Source organism: Natrix helvetica, assembly GCF_964273705.1.
Source record: "Natrix helvetica genome assembly, chromosome: 4".
NCBI lineage: Eukaryota > Metazoa > Chordata > Lepidosauria > Squamata > Natricidae > Natrix > Natrix helvetica.
This window is the reverse complement of record NC_138550.1, coordinates 36,044,775-36,062,554: the sequence shown is the minus strand read 5'-3', so window position 1 is coordinate 36,062,554 and position 17,780 is coordinate 36,044,775. Positions and strand designations below refer to the sequence as shown.

The window sequence follows — 17,780 nt, the reverse complement described above, 5'->3', positions numbered from 1 at the left end:
TAATGCGTTATTGAAAATAATGCACCAAGCTTGGCATTCCAACATTTGGGTGCCACCATAGGCACCATTTGGGTGCCTTCCCTTTATGAATAAATTCAGCACTTTTCTTAACATAGTATCCTTCACATTAAGCAATATAAGATCATCCAAAGACCTTCATGACCCATTAGATTTTTTAATGGGACGTGATGCAACAAAATGCACTCTCCTCAGTAGATTGGTTTATACCAGCAAACTCCCGTGCCAAAAGCGGAGCGAGTTCGGGGGGGGTCGTGTGGAGGTGTGCCATACCCATAATGCTATGCGAGCAACAACACCCCCCATGCACGTGACCAGCAAAGCTCCCCCCACTTTTGGCATGGTTTTTTCTCCCTCCCGAGGCTACAGAGGCTTTCTAGGAGCCTGGGGAGGGTGAAAACAACCCCCATGCCTCCCCCCCAGAGGCCTCAGGAGCTTCCCTGAAGGCTCCAGAGGGCGAAAAGTGGACTTGCAGGGAACCCAGAGGTTCGGGAATTGTGACTTCTGGTTTGTCTGTAGGGCCAATTTTTGACCTTCGGAACCTTCAGGAGGCCTTGAAGGCTCCCGGGAACAAAAATCAGCCCTACGAGCCTTTTTCTGTAGGTCCGTTTTTGTGCTCCGGAAGATTCAAGGAAGCCTCCTGAAGGCTCCAGAGGGCGAAAAATGGCCCTACGGCCAAAATGGAAGTCCATCCCCGAACTTTTGGTTTGCCCATAGGTCCGGTTTTTCACACTCCGGAGGCTTCAAGGCCTCAAAAAATGATCTCAAATGAAAAATGGCTTCAAAAGAAGGCCGAAGTCAGCTGGCCAGCGTGTGCCATAGGTTGGTCATTGGGTTTATACTGTACAGGAGCTGCTTCTATTTTTCTATTCTTTTTTTTTAAAAGATCACACTGGTTCATGGTTGCCCAATAGCACTGTAATATTAATTAGGAAACTGTGGATGGGGAGATAGGATGATGAGTTTCACTTATCAGTCTTATCTAATGAGAAGAAGTGATACAAAAGACTTTTTTTTACATGAACAAGAAGACTCAAACTGGAAGGGGATGTGAAGCGATGGGCAGGAGGGTGAAGATGCTGGATCACAGGTGTTAGATAGTTGCTCTAACTTCAGTGGTTTCCACCAAGGTCCTCTGTTCTGGCGGGAACAGAGGTTTAATTCTATTGGTTGAAGGGTCTGGCAGCTCCCTATAAAAGGACTGCTGTCAGACTCAACCTTCGCTGGATTGCTCTCACTTGTTGTACTTAATAAAGAGCTGTTACCGTTAAGCCTGTGTGTGCCTATCCATTACCCAATCTAACAACAGGTGATTTGTCTTCACCCGTTTCTGGTGAAAGAAAAACAATACTGGAAATGAACAATTGGTTACAAAGATCATACCAAAGAAAGCTTTTTGGATAATGGTTTATGTATTTCCAAGCTAAGGTGTGCTGCCCAAAATGTGATGTGGTAGGATGAATGTATTTGAAAGATACATTTGGAAGAAATCAGCCAGAGCCAGGAGTGATGCACTACCCCCATCCTGCTCTTTCCAGACATTACCCAAAAGCATGACCAGTGCCATTTCTGTCTCATGCCCAAGCCTGAAACCAACTCAAAGTCATTTATATAATCCAGAGTCCCTTGAAATAGTTTGTGCAATTACTTGCTCTCCCAACCATCCCTAAAAAAGGGAGGTTGGGTTCTGGATAAAAATTGTCCAGCATGGTGAGATCCAAAAATGGTTTGAGGAAGGGTGAACCAATGCCTCCTTATGAGGAGGAGAACTAAAGTCCAACTACATGTTACACAGGCACACACACATGCACAGAGGCAGCCTCAGCCAAACAGGACAGGCCTGGATCTAATGGGCAGGTGGCCGACCTCACAATCATAAAAACCTGTTAACTTTCTCAGTCCCAACAGGCTCAAACCATTCCCAGATAACAGAATAAGACTGTGCCTCAGGCAACTACACAGAATCTAAATCAAGCCTGTCATACAGTATCTGGAGATGATTTTGAACATTCATTCATTGCACAGTAATGTGGATAAATCTAGAAAGTCCCCCTGTCTAGAATGGCTTGAAACATGGCCATTGAATGGCTGTCTAGATGCAATAAGGGTGGAGAGATATTGACACTTTGCCACTCTTACCACCACAAGGTAGATCCTAATAGTTCATACTTATGTTTGGTTGAGTTCATCTTTCATTAACCTAAACAACACTCTACAGCAGGGGTCTCCAACCTTTGCAACTTTAAGCCTGACTGGGGGAATTAGCTGGGGGAATTCTGGGAGTTGAAGTCCACCAGGCTTAAAGTTGCCAAGGTTGGAGACCCCTGCTCTAGGCATCTCCCATTTCATTTCCCTCAGTTCTTCCACAGAGTTCCACAGGATTCATGGGAAGAGTGAGGATGCAAGGTGTGATCCAGTCCAAGCCTCAACTGCATTCCAAATAACGGCCAAAGCCTCTGTTGAACCATGCAGCAGATTCTCAAAAATAACCTCCAGCTCTCTCTGGATGCCATTTGGGTCCTTTAATCACCAGACATAGACCAATTTAATGTGCTAGAGATAACCAACCTAATCATAAGAGATGGATAAATTTCCTATCGATCAAATTATAAATGCAGGGGGGAGAAACGTGATAATGTGGGACTCCCCAGACCAATTCAGCCAACTTTCCTAAAGTTCTGTAATGTTTCGTTTTCAGAAAGGTGAACGAGAGGAAGGATTGATTTTCCTACATGTGATCTAAATAATAGAGAAGAGCTGGTTCCAGGGGGGGGGGGGGGAAGTAAAGGAAACTTTGGAACTAGGTAGTAACCATGTCATTTTGGAATTCAAAATACTATTGAAAGAGAAATTGGAGAATTAATGTGACTGGGTAGTAGATTTCAGAAAAGGTCATTCCAACAAGCATAGAGAAACCCTAGACAGAATCCCATGGATAGAAATTCTCAGGAAAAAGACGTGGGCAGTATTTTTAAATAGGACACCAAAGATACATCTGCATATACTCAGAAATGAAGAATTGGAGGAAGTTTGGGAAACTCTTACATGTAAAATATATGTAAGTCTGGTTCATGAGAACTGGATGTTAAATTTTTGTATATATTATGGCTAAGCCAAACTTACATATTTTTCCTGCTCTGCCTGCCAGAGAAGGAAAACCTGAAGTGTATCTAATAGGAATTGGGCTTACACATGCAAAGGCGCAGCTTTAACCGGAACACATGGTTGAATATATCATAACTAAATTGTATACATACAATATGCACCTACTGTATACCTATTAAATTCAATGGCAGTCTGGGGACAAAACTATTCTACATTAAATTTTAACTAAGAGCTCTGGCCAGTAATTTTAAGCTTGCATCTGGTGTCTTTTAATTTAAATTGTTTTAATGATCTATGTACTATGCTGTGTACTATAGCATCAATATTAGAAATGGGAGGAACTTAAATGAAGAAAAGTTTCTAAACATTTATAATTTCACCATTTATACTCAAGCTATTTTGCCCCATGTCTTCACTTTTTGACTAAATCAATTTTTTTGTTCTTTAACCAACATTAGAAATAAAGAAAAAATGGCTACAGAAAATCCAGTATTAAAAAAAACATAAAACAGTTAAGGAACATATCTTGTGCAATTGTATGACTCAACAAAGGTTTTTGGCAACTAAGATTGAATAAAGACTTAACGTTCTTTAAAAAAAATGAGTTTAAGATTTAACTGTACGGTTCTCAACTTTGGAAGTAATTGGACAGAGAAGAGTGGACATCATATAAGAGATTCTGAAGGGAACAGTTTCAACCTCTCTGGAACCACTAGGACCCCTGAGGGTTAGAATCAGGGGGGTCCTGTACTGGTTGGTACGGGTTCGCTTCATGCTCACGTGCACGCCTGCTATGCATTGTTTGTGTATGCGTAGTTGACTGTTAATTGTTCTGTTCATGCCCAGAAACATGCCAGCAACGGCAGAAGAGGGGGGCGTGGCCAGCCTGGGTTGCTGCTGGTTGTGCGACCCAGGCCAAATCACCACTGGTTAGAATGAGGCAACCCACCTCTGGTTAGAATTTATAAATATGGAGAAGAGGATTTGTGGCCGTCTAACATTTGCAGATAAAATTCAAGTGAGATAATTCTGATGATAAATTATCCTAATTCATTCCTTTGCCATTGATTACCCCTCCACAAGGTTTAATTGTCCTAAATTAGAAAGACCAAGACTAAATAATTCATTCATGCAAGTTTGATGTCAATGACACTTGTAAATTTTCTGATAGTAGCAAAGATAACAGTTCCTGTAGACCGTGATTTTGAGTTCTGACTTCGAGTCAGTCCTGAGATATAATGCTTGGAACATTAGCTTCAAGTCTTAAAACTGAGTAGGGACACATTTTGGGGAACTGAATCATAAGGAAGGGTTTTGAATTTAAGATCAAGGTAGTAAGAATTTCCTAAGTGTAAACATAAATTGTTTTCAAGTGAATACCTTACGTTTGGTTTGGGTGATTAATTTTAGTAGGATAAATCCAAACTGACTGTGGGACTTCAGTAGTTCTCTAAAGTAGTAAGTCGCTTAAGATGTTATAGTCGAGAGCTGCGTATTTTAATTTATTTTGGTTTTGGATATAATCCCTATTAATTTCACCCATTTCACCCTCATATGAGACAACATTGATATCTGTCTCTAAATATTCAACTAAGAACAAATACTGTACTGAAAATAGTTCTGTAGAATACAGAACTCTGTATAGAGAATACAGAGAACTCAGTCAATAGATTTATTCCTTAAATTCAACCTAAAATGAATGAAGTTTTATTTCTCCGTGTTAAACTGGATATTCATTTGTATTTAGGAAAGCCTACTGAGTTTTCACTTTTCTTCTTTTTTGAGTCAGGGGCATAGCTTTCCTTGGGTAAAGAATGAAAAAATATTAGTTATAATCACAACACAATATTTCAGTATCACATGCTGCATCAGTAACAATAAATCAGTTCTTTAGAGAGATTCAGCTGCCAATGTACCCTGCTTTGTTTGTCTTTTCCATTAGGACAACAATATTGTACTGAGGATAATGGAATGACCTGAGATTCAAGTCAAAGCCAGAGTGTATGTATATTGATGTTTTGCTATTCTGTGCTGTTCAGCAGGACATAAAACAGAGAATCCATTAACAATAGCAGAACCATGAACTTCCAGGCTTGTATAAACAGCCTTATATTCCAATTTTAAAGGCGACGATGCAGAATCTGATATTTATGGTCTTTATGTCTTCTAAAAATTCACTCCAGTAGAAGTAACTAGGGTCCTTTTATTTAGTTATGAGAAAATTGAGTTAAGGGTTTGTGAAAACATAATCTTTTGGCTGAGGCTGGATAAAGGTGAGAAAATTCATATATCTCATGAACTAACACACTTAAGCAAAGGATATTTATAGTTGCTACTGAAATTGATCCAAGATGACCTAATTGTTGAAATGTCTAAAAAGGGAAATGTATGTATTGTAACTTTGGAACTTATCTCAGTGCAATATAATTTTATTTAAAGTTTTAAAAACAACAGTAAAGTAATACAAACTAAAAGAAAAGAAAAAAGAAAAAGTGAAAATAAAAGAGAAAGCTAGAAGAAAAAGAAAAAATAGAAAAGAAAGAAGATATAAAGAAAGGGTTCCCAATCTTCTTTATAGCAATTATACATAAAGTACAATTGTAACTCGGTGGCTCAGTGGCTAAGATGCTGAGCTTGTCAAGTGAAAAGTTGGCAGTTTCGTGGTTCGAATCCCTAGCGCCACGCAACGGAGCGAGCTTCCGTTACTTGTCCCAGCTTCTGCCAACATAGCAGTTCGAAAGCACGTAAAAAGGCAAGTAGAAAAATAAGGACCACCTTTGGTGGGAAGGTAACAATATTCCGTGCACCTTCGGCGTTTAGTCATGCCGGCCACATGACCACTGATACGTCTGCGGACAGCGCTGACTCTTTGCCTTTGAAACAGAGATGAGCACCGTCCCCAAGAGTCGGGAATGACTAGCACATATGTGCAAGGGGAACCTTTACCTTTATAATTGTAAATGTACTTCCTTCTCTAAAATTACTGTACCTCTTCTCTTTCTCTTTTATGTGCATTTATTAAAATGTTAAGAGGAAAGGTTAAAACTAACCAAAATTACTATTTATAATAAAAAAGAAGAGAAAGGAAAGAGGAGAAGAAAAAAACAGAAGCAAACCTAAAACAAATAAAGAATAAAGAACAAACAAACAAATAAAAAGAATAAGTTCCAATTTTCTTTTCCAGCACTAAAGTAAGAAGTTAATTTATATATTTATTTATTATAAATGTTAATTAATCCCTTATTTATAGTTACAGCATTGTTTATATTTTTATAATCTTCTTTTCTCTAATCAACAAAACCATATATCATTTTTTTCAATTTCATGCAAAAAGTCAAAAAAGACTTTCCAATCAGCATTAAACTTAGACAATTTTCTGTCTTTTAATAAAATCCATCAACTTAGCCATCTCAATCATCTTCACACCCATTCCTCCACTCTGGATAAATCCTTTTATCCAAGGATCAGTCCCAAAAGAAAAGATTCTCCACAAGCCTAATATGTCAAATAAAAATGATGACATTTGCAACTTACCTTGAATGGTTTAAGTATTTTTCTCACAGGTTTCATACAACTAATCTGCCACTTTATCAGTCAATAAATGTTTTGACTTTAGCTGAGAATTAATTAAACAAAAACAAAACATTCATTTTTTTAAGATCCTGCTGAAATAAATTATTCATCCAAATTTTTATGAATCAAATTTTATATCTTTCTTCCTAATGTGAGTCTCCTCTAAGCAAATTATATTTTGTTTCAATTTTTTAAGTAATAGGATTCTTTTTCTCTTTTGGGGAGCATTTGCTCTATTTATATTCCATATAAGACATTTGTAAACTATAGTCAAGCCAAGAGTTTAGAAAATCAGTATTAGTTGTTCCATTCAGTGTCCTTTTTGAGTGTCCTTTCACATATGCTTTAATTATTCTGAAAACTCTACTGAAAGTTCTGTTTGCTCTTCTTCCAACTCTGCTTTATATTTTTTCAAAAGTTTCTTACCCTTTGAAAGGTCAAAATTCTGCGTTTAAAAGTAAAAATGATCACTGCAAATTTATCCCAGCAAAACACAATCTTTTTTTCTGATTTAATTTTTCAATCAAAAATGGTACTCCTTGACTTACAACCATTAATTTAGCAAGTGTTCAATGGTGCTGTCAAAGTGACTTTCAACTGGTCTTTGCACTTGCAAGCATCACAGTATCCCCCCAGTCACATGATCAAAATTCAGACACTTGGCAGCTGACAAGTATTCACAATGGTTGCAGAATTCCAAGGTCATCTGATCACCCATTTGCAACTTCCCTAGCTGGCATTCGACAAGCAACGTCAATAGGAGAAGTCAGGTTTGCTTAATGACCACATGATTCACTTACTAACTGTGGCAAAAAAGGTCATAAAATTGGGCCTGAATTACTTAACAGCAACCTTGCTAACAATGGAAATTCTGGTCCCAGATAGTAAGTCAAGTATTTCCTTCTATGCTGAGGTCTGATAAGAATTTCTTTTAGAATAACTACCGTATTTTTTGCACTATAAGATGCTCCGGACTGTAAGACGGATATTAGCTTTAGAGGAGGTAAACAAGAAAAAATAATCTGCCTCTATTTCCCAGAATCCATCTGGTATTCTTCTGACTAGCGTCCTTGTGCTGCTGCCCTCCTCGGGGAACGCTGGCGCCTTCTCTGCTGAGCTATTGGATCGGCCTCCCGGAATACCACTGATCAGCTGTTCTAGGTAGTGGGGATTGCTGCTGCTGCTGCCTATCGCTGATCACTGCCGCCAATTGCCACCGATTGCCATTTGGCGGCAGCAATCAGCAGCAAATGAGGCGACAGCGATCGGTAGATGTGGCAAACTGCGGTGATCGGCGGTGGCAGCGATCAGCACCAAAACATCTCTAGGAACATTCTTGTTCTTGCACATTGTGAATTTATTGCATAAACTTTATCAATCTCTGCCTCAGTATCATTTTCCTTCAAATCTAAAACACTAGTCAAAACACTAATCAAAGCTTGTATAATTCTCTAATACATTCTTCAGAGCTTTCTGGCATAACTAAATCTCAAACAAAATTATTTCTTTCTCAATTCTAGTAGAGCCAAATTATCCAATTTTCTCTCCCATTTTATACCAATGACCTCTGTTTTACTCTCCCACGTTTCCCATCTTCTAATGAACTTGTTTTGCATGTCCAGATATTTGCCTTACAGAGCTTACAAGTTTTTTCCCAAATGTGCCAACTATTTTATTTTCCAAAGCTATACATTTAGCCTGAAGTGATTGAAAAATCTGTTTCTCAATTGATCAAATATCGTCTGAAGTAAGTCCAATGGAAGTGACTATTTTCTCTGAGAGTCCAATGATAAAAGAAGACAAGATAGCAGGAAGCAATGGTCCAATTTTCTTAATTTTCCCTTTTATTTCTTTCAAGAGGGGAAATAGGACAATACAGCATGCATCTTCGCAGCAACTGATCACTGACTGGCTGACAGTACTTTGTGCTCAGGTGTAGGTTAGCAATGACTAGTTGCAGGTTTCCTGAATATAACCATGCATCCTTGAATATACTGACTTCTAAAAAGAACCTGAAATAGCAGAATGACCTGGAAAAAATATTACATGGATCTTGAATTGGAACCAGAAGAAACTGGTGATAGGAAAGCTAATTGCAAATTAAATCATATTTCATTTGAACAAGCAATAGAAATATTTAATTGTAGTTTTGCAATGTACTACTCTATTGTTATAATAATACCTTGAATTATAAGGCCCATTAAGTTCTGAGATGTTATAAATGCACAATGAAATATATTTGAATTAATTTTAAGCTAGGAAATAGCAAAAAGGAAACGCTGAGAATCACTAACTTAATATTGACTACAATTACTGGGTTCACAGCATTATATCAAGAAACGAATACTTTCTAATAGCATTTGAAAAAGCATTCAACACTACTGGGGCTACAGACTAATCTGAGCTAGGCTAGTGAAATGCCTTAACCCACATCCATAATACAATGCGCACATGAGCCCCTGCGCTTCCCCCACCCCTGCGCATGCATGCACGACCCTCCCCGGCCCCATTTTGGGCCTAGCAGGCCTCCCTGAAGCCTCCTGGAACCAAAAAAGGGATGCAGGGTGGGTGCTGCCCCCTGATTTCCCCCCTGCATGCCTACATTGTTACATGTATTATGTCTGCTTTGTAAGCTGCTTTATTCCTCTCTAGCATTCATCTCCATTGTTCAGTGATGCATTCCCTGCATCGCTAGGATTTATTTCTATCTGCTCCTGTGAGGCACTTCCTGTTAAATGTATATAGTTACCATATTTTTCGGAGTATAAGACGCACCAAGGTTTTGAAGAGGCAAATTTTTAAAAATGGCCCATTTTTCATGAAAATTGGCCTGTTTTTTGTCAAAAAGAAAAGCATTTGGAAGCTTATTGAGTGCTCCTGGGGGCTGGGGGGGGGGGGAAATCATTTTGCCCTCCCCAGCCCCCAGGAGTTCTCTGAAAGCCTCCTACAAGCTATGCACGGCCATTTTGGTGAAGGAGACGGGGTTTCAGGAGGCAAAAAAAATGCTGTATTCAGTGTATAGGACACACCCAGATTTTCAGCCTCTTCTTTGAGGGAAAAAGGTGAGTCTTATACTCCAAAAAATATGGAGCTCAGCTGGGGTGACGGCTCATGTGCCAGCAGAGAGGCCTCCATGTGCCACCTGTGGCATGCGTATCATAGGTTTGTCATCACGGCCTTAGTGGTTTCTACTGCTTTTCTGAAAGAATGTTCAGGAAAATTATCTTTTTCTATCTGACATGTTTTTGTTGCTTATACCACTTGTATTCTAGGAATTCACAGGTATTATTAGCTAACTATTGGAGAGGTCAAAATCAGAGTTGTTCTAATTATATTCCCCTCCTATTCTTTCATATTCTAGTAGTTGGTATTCCTTATCTGTTATTTATCATTCCCTCCCCTTCTAACATTCATGAGTTTTAACCAGAAATAAGAAATGACCCCAAATGACCTCAAATGAACAGGATGTAAGATTCTTATATTTATTTCTAATGGTTCATGTTTACTGTTTCAGCCGAGTATCTCCAGGTCACATCTTGTTAAAAGATCACTGCATTAGCACAATAAACAGCAACCAATGAGTTCCCTTCCATAATATATTTCAGTCGGTTTTTGGAAATAATAGTCTTCCAAAGATGATTACATACCACTGGAATTTGCTGCTGTGGTATATATATAAAGACCTTGTAACCCTCTAATATTTGTCCACCACAAATCCCAGATCCTTCACCATTGATCATGTTGGCTTGGGTTGCTGAGATTTCAGTAATATTTCAAAAGAGCCAGAAGAAAGGAGGAAGATGGTTTGTAGAGAGAAGCTAAGCTCGGAGGTCAATTGGAAAAGAAAATGTCGGATTTGGCTAAGACATCTGTTAGATATTTGCTTTAACTATAGTGGTTTCCACCAAGGTCCTCTGTTCCAGCGGGAACAGAGATTTAATCCTATTGGTCGAAGGGTCTGACAGCTCCCTATAAAAGGGCTGCTGTCAGACTCAACCTTCGCTGGATTGTTCTCACTTGTTGTACTTAATAAAGAGCTGCTGTTACCGTTAGCCTGTGTGTGCCTATCCATTACCCAATCTAACAACACCAGTCTAGAAAACAGGAGACAGAGTTCTAGTACCCCTTAGCCATAAAAGGAAGCTGGGTGACTTTGGGCCTGTCACTCTCTCTCAGCCCAACTCACCACACCGGGTTGTTGAAGTCTGGAAAATAGGAGGATGAAGGTGTGTTGGATCTGTTTGCCTCCTTGAGTTATTTTTAAAAATAATAAAAGTGGCATATAAATAAATAAATAATTGCTCTTTTGAGGGAACCCCTCAAGTCTTACCCCGTTCTGTTTCAATTATCTCTAGTGGAAAGGACTTAAAAGATTTGAAGATCCCTTGATTTACAGAAGAGGAAGATTTAAAAACAATATGAGGGAAATGACAACACATATCAATTTCTCTGCCTGTACCTTCATATATTTCACAATGATTCTATATCTTTACCAGAATCCTTCTGCTTCTTGCCAACCAGAGGTGGTATTCAGCAGGTTCTGACCAGTTCTAGAGAACTGGTAGTGGAAATTTTGAGTAGTTTGGAGAACCGGTAAATACCACCTCTGAAAGGCCTCGCCCCCATCTATTCTCTGCCTCCCGAGTCCCAGCTGATCGGGAGGGAATGAAGATTGTACAGTATCCTTCCTCTGCCATGCCCACTAAGCCACGCCCACAGAACCAGTAGTAAAAAAATTGAATCCTACCACTGTTGCCAACTTAAGTGAAGTTATCATCAACATGGTTGTATGCTTGGTATATGTTAATAACATATAACTAATATTGAAACACCAAAATCTATATTACAAAAGCAAAAGGTAACTACACATTTCATGTAGAAATAAAGGGAGACTAAACATGATAAAATCTAACAAAAGAAATACCCACCAGCATCCCACAGACTGTATAGAAAATCTGTCTGGCAGGCAGTTTTGTTGTTTCACTATCCTCTTCTGAATATCCAATGCTTTGTATTAATAAAACGCAACCCTCACACCCCTCCCCCCAAACTAACTTTTGCTGCTTTGTATTGGTTAGCTACATCGTACAATTAAAATAATCTATTTTCCTATATTTTCTGCCAGCTGCAATTTACCATCTCCTCCCACATCATTTTTTTTTACATCTGTTTAGGCAATTTTTCTTTTCTGAGAATGAGTGATGCTTGTTAAATATGTTCATTTGCAATTTTTTGGTTAATCTGCATTTAGTTGCCAACTCATACTGTAGAAAAGATGTTTCTGTTTTAATGTTTAAACTGGCCAAGAATTATAATGACTATTAAGACACATTTCAAAATGTATTTCTTTAGAGCTAGCAGAAATAATGACATGGAAATAGGCGGACTGAAGGGAAAATGGCAGCAACACAGGGAAAATGTTCTGCCTGCCTGTGGAACTGAGTCTAATGTACTGGAGTACAGCCACCATATTCCAATATAACTTTCAGGCAACGATAAAGGAGCAGAAGTCTATGTCGATTATTCATATCCCACAATAGCAACTGCTGTTCTCTGATTAAAATTTAAAGGCAATTTTCCAATCCGAAACAACAAGGAAGCAGTTTCCCATTGACTTCTGTGGGAGAAACGATGTGCATGTAGGAGTGTCTGTTTCATTTAAATTGAATGTGCACAGGAATTTGCAATGAGCAAATTTGCAATTGGTGTGTGTGTGTGTGTGTGTGTGTGTGTGTGTGTTAGGGCAGCTTCTTCTATAGGTCTGCAAAACACAGCAAAAAGGCAGTTGGTTGCATTGTTCATTCCTTCATGGATTCAGATATGAAACTATATGTTTAGAATATGCATAAGGCAGGGATGAGAAACTGGTGGTCCTTTAAATACTTTCAAACCCTATCCCTCCTTTCCCCCAGCAGCTCTAGTCAGGATAGCTAATGGGAGGGATAGCAATAGCACTTAGACTTATATACCACTTCACAGTGCTTTACAGCCCTCTCTAAATGGTTTACAGAGTCAGCATATTGCCCCCAACAATCTGGGTCCTCATTTTACTGACCTCGGAAGGATGGAAGGCTGAGTCAACCTTGAGCCTGGAGAGATTTGAACTGCCAAATTGCAGTCAGCTGGCAGTCAGCAGAAGTAGCCTTCTAACCACTGCACCAGAACTTATATTCTGCTGGTTTGCACCAGCTCGGCTGAACCAGTAGTGGCGGCGGCATAAGGCTCCACCCACCCACCCAAATGTCATCACAGATCTTCTGCACATGCCCAGAAGATTCTGTGCATGCTAGTGGTGGGTTTGAAATAATTTAACAACTGGTTCTTTGCCCTAATGACCAGCTGGGTACGTGTGGCTCAGTGGTCATGTGACTGGGTGGGCGTGATCAACTCAACATCACTCATGTTGATGGGGGCTTCGGCTTAGCTGCTACAATTTAATACGGGTTAACCAGAGAGGCAGTTTCTGTAAGCAGGGCAATAAAGATTAGATTAGAAGCCACATCAGAATGTTTCCTTCCTGCCTTCCTTACATGATTAGCCCTGTAAAGTGGAAAAAAACAAAATAGGATTTCTTCCAACAACTGGTTCTCCCAACCGCTTAGAAAGTTAACAACCGATTCTCCCGAACAGGTGTGAACTGGCTGAATCCCACCACTGGCACATGCCCAGATGCATGCTCCCGCTACCAAACCAGTGGTGAAGAAAAGAGGATACCATTACTGCACTGCACCACCACTTATTGCATTCTAACCATTTAGCCGCCACGGATGCTAGGAACTGTAGATCTGGAAAACCAAAGATGTCCTCACTTGCATTAATTGGATGGGAAGTGTAAGACATTTTGTTTTTCATTTGATCATATTTAAGAAATAGACTGTGCTACTAACTCAGTGGGTTGTTGGGAAGTTTCTAGTGAGGCTGCCTGCCAGCATGTTTACTGCAAGTACACTAGAAAATGTTTTGGGAGAGTGATAGGGATAAGATGTTAACACAATTTCCTTTGAAACAAATGTTGTTAATCCTTAAAATGCTTGGTCCACCTGTTTACCTACATTTCCTTTGGTGTTCCCATATGTCTATGTTGATTTCCAAAGTTTTATGCTGCAGTTCAGGCATCCGCGCCAAAAAACTAGAAAGTAAGAAACAATCCCTGTAGAAGATATAGAAATGACACTAAGAGGAGTTGAGTTGAGTTGTGTTCTGGTTTATGCATTGATGGCCTGAGGAAAAAGGAATCAATGCATGCTCCATAACTGTTTTCCCTTCCTTAGGCTATCTGGAAGTGTTGGCATTTGGGAGGGAGGCAACCATGCAGTCTCCTTGCTTCAGAATCATCAACATGAACTGAAGAAGTTTCTTGTATGAGAAGCGAAATGTCTTCAAAGAAAAAACAAGAAAGTCCAGTTGCTTCCTGAAAAAACACCTTTGGGACAACCATGACCTGGATGACTGAGAATCTCTACAGACTTTTAGCTATACAATTTGGGATGAAATTGAATGGTGTGAGACTAGGAATGGATTTCCAGAGAAAAAATTGCAGACTACAGGAACCTGGAGCACTAATCAGGTGACCCTGAGGACACAGATAAACCTCCAAGTGCTTTAATGACCCTCTAAAAGGATGCAAATGACCAGCTGTCTGCAAGGAATATAAATCCTTCCATTCCCCACTATCCAGTCAGAGCTGAAAAAGCTTCTTGGATGAGAAGTGAAAAATTTTGAAAGAAAAAACAAGAAAGTCCAGTTGCCTCCTGAAAAAGAACCTTTGGGACAACCATGACCTGGATAATTGAGAATCTCTACAGACTTTAGAACAGTTCTCACCAGCTCATGCAGGTGAGTTGATTGGGCATGACCTATATCTTCTTCCAGCAGATCAATATTTCTGACCAGTTATGGGAGAAATAATTTGATAATGCATACCCTATCATCTCTTTCCCACTTAGACTATCAGTGTTCCTGGTCTTCGTTCATCCTTCCCAGCCATTGTTGAGAATTCCTGATACTATCCAGCCTAGAAGCATTTCAGCCCGTGCAGGGGGAGAAAAGAGAATAATTCTCATCTCAGTTTGGACATTTCCGGACTAGATTGCTTCAGGACTCTTTGCTGAAATCATCCAGTCTTGGACTATTTAACCAGAGGTTGGAGTGGGTACTGAATGGCTTCAGAAAATGTCTCTATTCTTTATATTTGCCCCAACTCATTTGTCTGGAAATAAGATAAGATATCTGACTTTGCTTTGCTTTCCTGAAAATTCTGGTAGTCATAATAAACAAAAATAGAAAAGAAAATGAAATGAAATTTCAATGAAGAAATTAAGGGGTGGGATGGGTTGGTCTTTCCAAATGAGATAATTTAATAGATGTTTCTAACATGTATAGTTTCATTTGTTCCAACCTTGTCCAAACATTTGGGAGGGTTTGTTGCCATTTTTCTAAATTATAATAAGAAGAAATGATTAAATTAAAATATATGGACAAGATATGCTCCTTGTTTAGCCAATTGCTAAATTCTTCCAAAAAGACATTCAGGACTGCTGACCTAATACCTTGTGTGATGGACAGACCATGGGAAAACTCATATAGTAGCTCTGTGGCTAGAAATTACAAATCTATATAGCAGCTTAAACTGTATTACAATTTTATTACATAGTTAAAATACAGTTTGGAATATCTTGGATAAAATGCAACATTATTTTTAATTGAAAATCAACAAGTAAAGTTTTAATATATTCTGTCAAAACATGAGCAGGGAAGCTACAATTTTCTAAATAAAACTACAATTGCTAGAATTTCTCATCATTGGCCATGCTGGTTCTTCTTGGCCTTATCATTTAGTGACTTCTGGAAACCTACTGGTTGTCATCCCCTGCTATAGAAGAAAAAAACATCAACCTAAAATTAGCATCATCACTGGACAGTTTTGTTGCATCAAAAAATTTGATTCACTAGCAGCTTTTGGTTGGGTTGTGGGGTTTGTGGCTGCCCATAGTCCTGCATCCTCAGATTATAGCTTTCATTTTAGAATAAAGAATGGCAAATAAGATTAAAGAGCCCTAGTCGGTGACCAAGGGGGCCTACCTAGTCCTAAGATCACTCTTCTGGCACCTCTCTGGCCAGCGGATTGATTTTTTTTTGGGGGGGGGGGAGTAAAGGAACTACAATTCCTCTCTATTCCTGCTGAATTCCTGACACTTATTAAACACTTCTGTTCAACTGATACTATTGGCATTTTTAAAATAGCTTTGGTGCAAAGAAGCTGTTAACTTCACTTTAATTTGGCAGCATTTTTACTGCCCAGGGGGTGATTATTTCTTTTTATGCTTAATTTTGTGTCACAGATTCACCAACTCCCCAGGACTTTGTCCCAAGCTTGGTATTTCCCAGCTGTCAAGTGGATAAATGTTTTCTAAATGGCATAAGGGTGATACCACATATGTGGGCATCAGGTGTTTGACTTAACTCTGTAGCCTGTGGCTTTGACCATCTGTTTCCATTACCTGAACGTTTTTGCTTTGTGAATACGTCATTTGTTATTGCTTGTAACTTAACTTATAGTCTAAACTATGCTATATTAATCTGTGGGTAGGAAGCTGACATGGATTTGTACCGAATAAGAAGTTTTTAAGACCATCTAAACCAGGGATATTTTATGATTATCTCTTTCCTTATCAATGGACTGTATTGGGAAATGATCCCACTTAGGTATCAACCTTTTTGAATTTAAAATCTATCGTCCTCATCAGATACTGAACATTCAGTAACATTGCAGAGAAAAAGAAACAGACTACTTTTGGATTATATTTCGCAGCTGCCAAAACAACTAAAATAACATCCCCAGAATAACTAGATTTCCTAAATATCCTATAAGCAAAAAAAAAAAAAAAAAAAACCCTCACACATGTTGCAATTAAAATATCCTCTGCTATTGAAAAAAAACCTCAAGTTTTTTCATTGCTTTACTTAACTTTTTAGAGACAGAATGAACATCAGTATAAAGCTCAACAAATATTTAACATAGTATTTAATGTATGACTTTAGAACTTTTCTGTACAATTTTCTCACTGTAACAGCATTGCCAAAAAGGCATTAAAAGTTGTTAATCTTATTTTGCGAAGCTTCTTCTCTGGTAACATTGTATTATTAACTAGGGCATACAAAACCTTTGCCAGACCAATTCTTGAATACAGCTCGTCCACCTGGAACCCATACTATATATCAGACATTAATACGATTGAGCGACTCCGGAGGTATTTCATGAGAAGATTACTCCATTCCTTTATTCACAATAGAATCCCTTATGCCACCAGGCTCGAAATTTTGGGTTGGACAATCTGGAACTGTGCCGCCTGCGGTCAGACTTAAGCATAGTACACATTGTTTGCTACAATGTCCTACCTGTAAAAGACTATTTCAGCTTCAGCCACAATAATACACGCAAACAATCCATACAAAATCAAGGTAAACTGCTCCAAACTCGATTGCAGAAAATACAACTTCAGCAACAGAGTGGTCAATGCCTGGAATGCTCTACTGACTCCATTGTTACATCCTCAAACCCACATAGCTTCAACCTTAAACTGTCTACCGTGGACCTCACCCTATTTCTAAGAGGTCCTTAAAGGGGGCATGCATATGTGCACCAGTGTGCCTCCCGTCCCTGTCTTACTGTCCCCATTTATCTGCATCTACTTCCTTTGTTCATATTTATGTTCCTACTTGTACCTGTTACCTTGTACATGTTTGACAAACAAATTAATTAATTAAAATTTTACTTGAAACTAGACTCATCTCCTCCACCATGCTGCTCCTGCAAGAAACAAGCAATTTCCCCTGATTGTTATAAAACAAAAGATTCACAAAAATAACGTGTACTGAATGGATAGCATGTATATTTCAATGTAAATATGGTTGTAGAGTTATTTATGGAATTTCTGCCTATTACACATTCACTGAGTGGACAGTCTTCTTATTACCAATGTTATCAATTTTTCCCATTTGCTTTCCCTGTCATTAAGACACTGTAGCTTTATTGTCAGAAAAAGAGGCCAAGTCTGGTAGTTAGATTATTCTTTTCTTTCTCC

General features: G+C 38.9%; 1 long non-coding RNA gene across 1 annotated transcript; it reads left to right on the top strand.

Annotated features, from left to right (window-relative positions):
- The first annotated feature begins 13,401 nt into the window (after positions 1-13,401).
- Positions 13,402-14,965, top strand: LOC309391825. The gene is made up of 3 exons (XR_014175337.1): positions 13,402-13,527; positions 13,968-14,532; positions 14,643-14,965. It is a non-coding gene; the product is annotated as an uncharacterized lncRNA (long non-coding RNA).
- Positions 14,966-17,780: the final 2,815 nt, after the last annotated feature.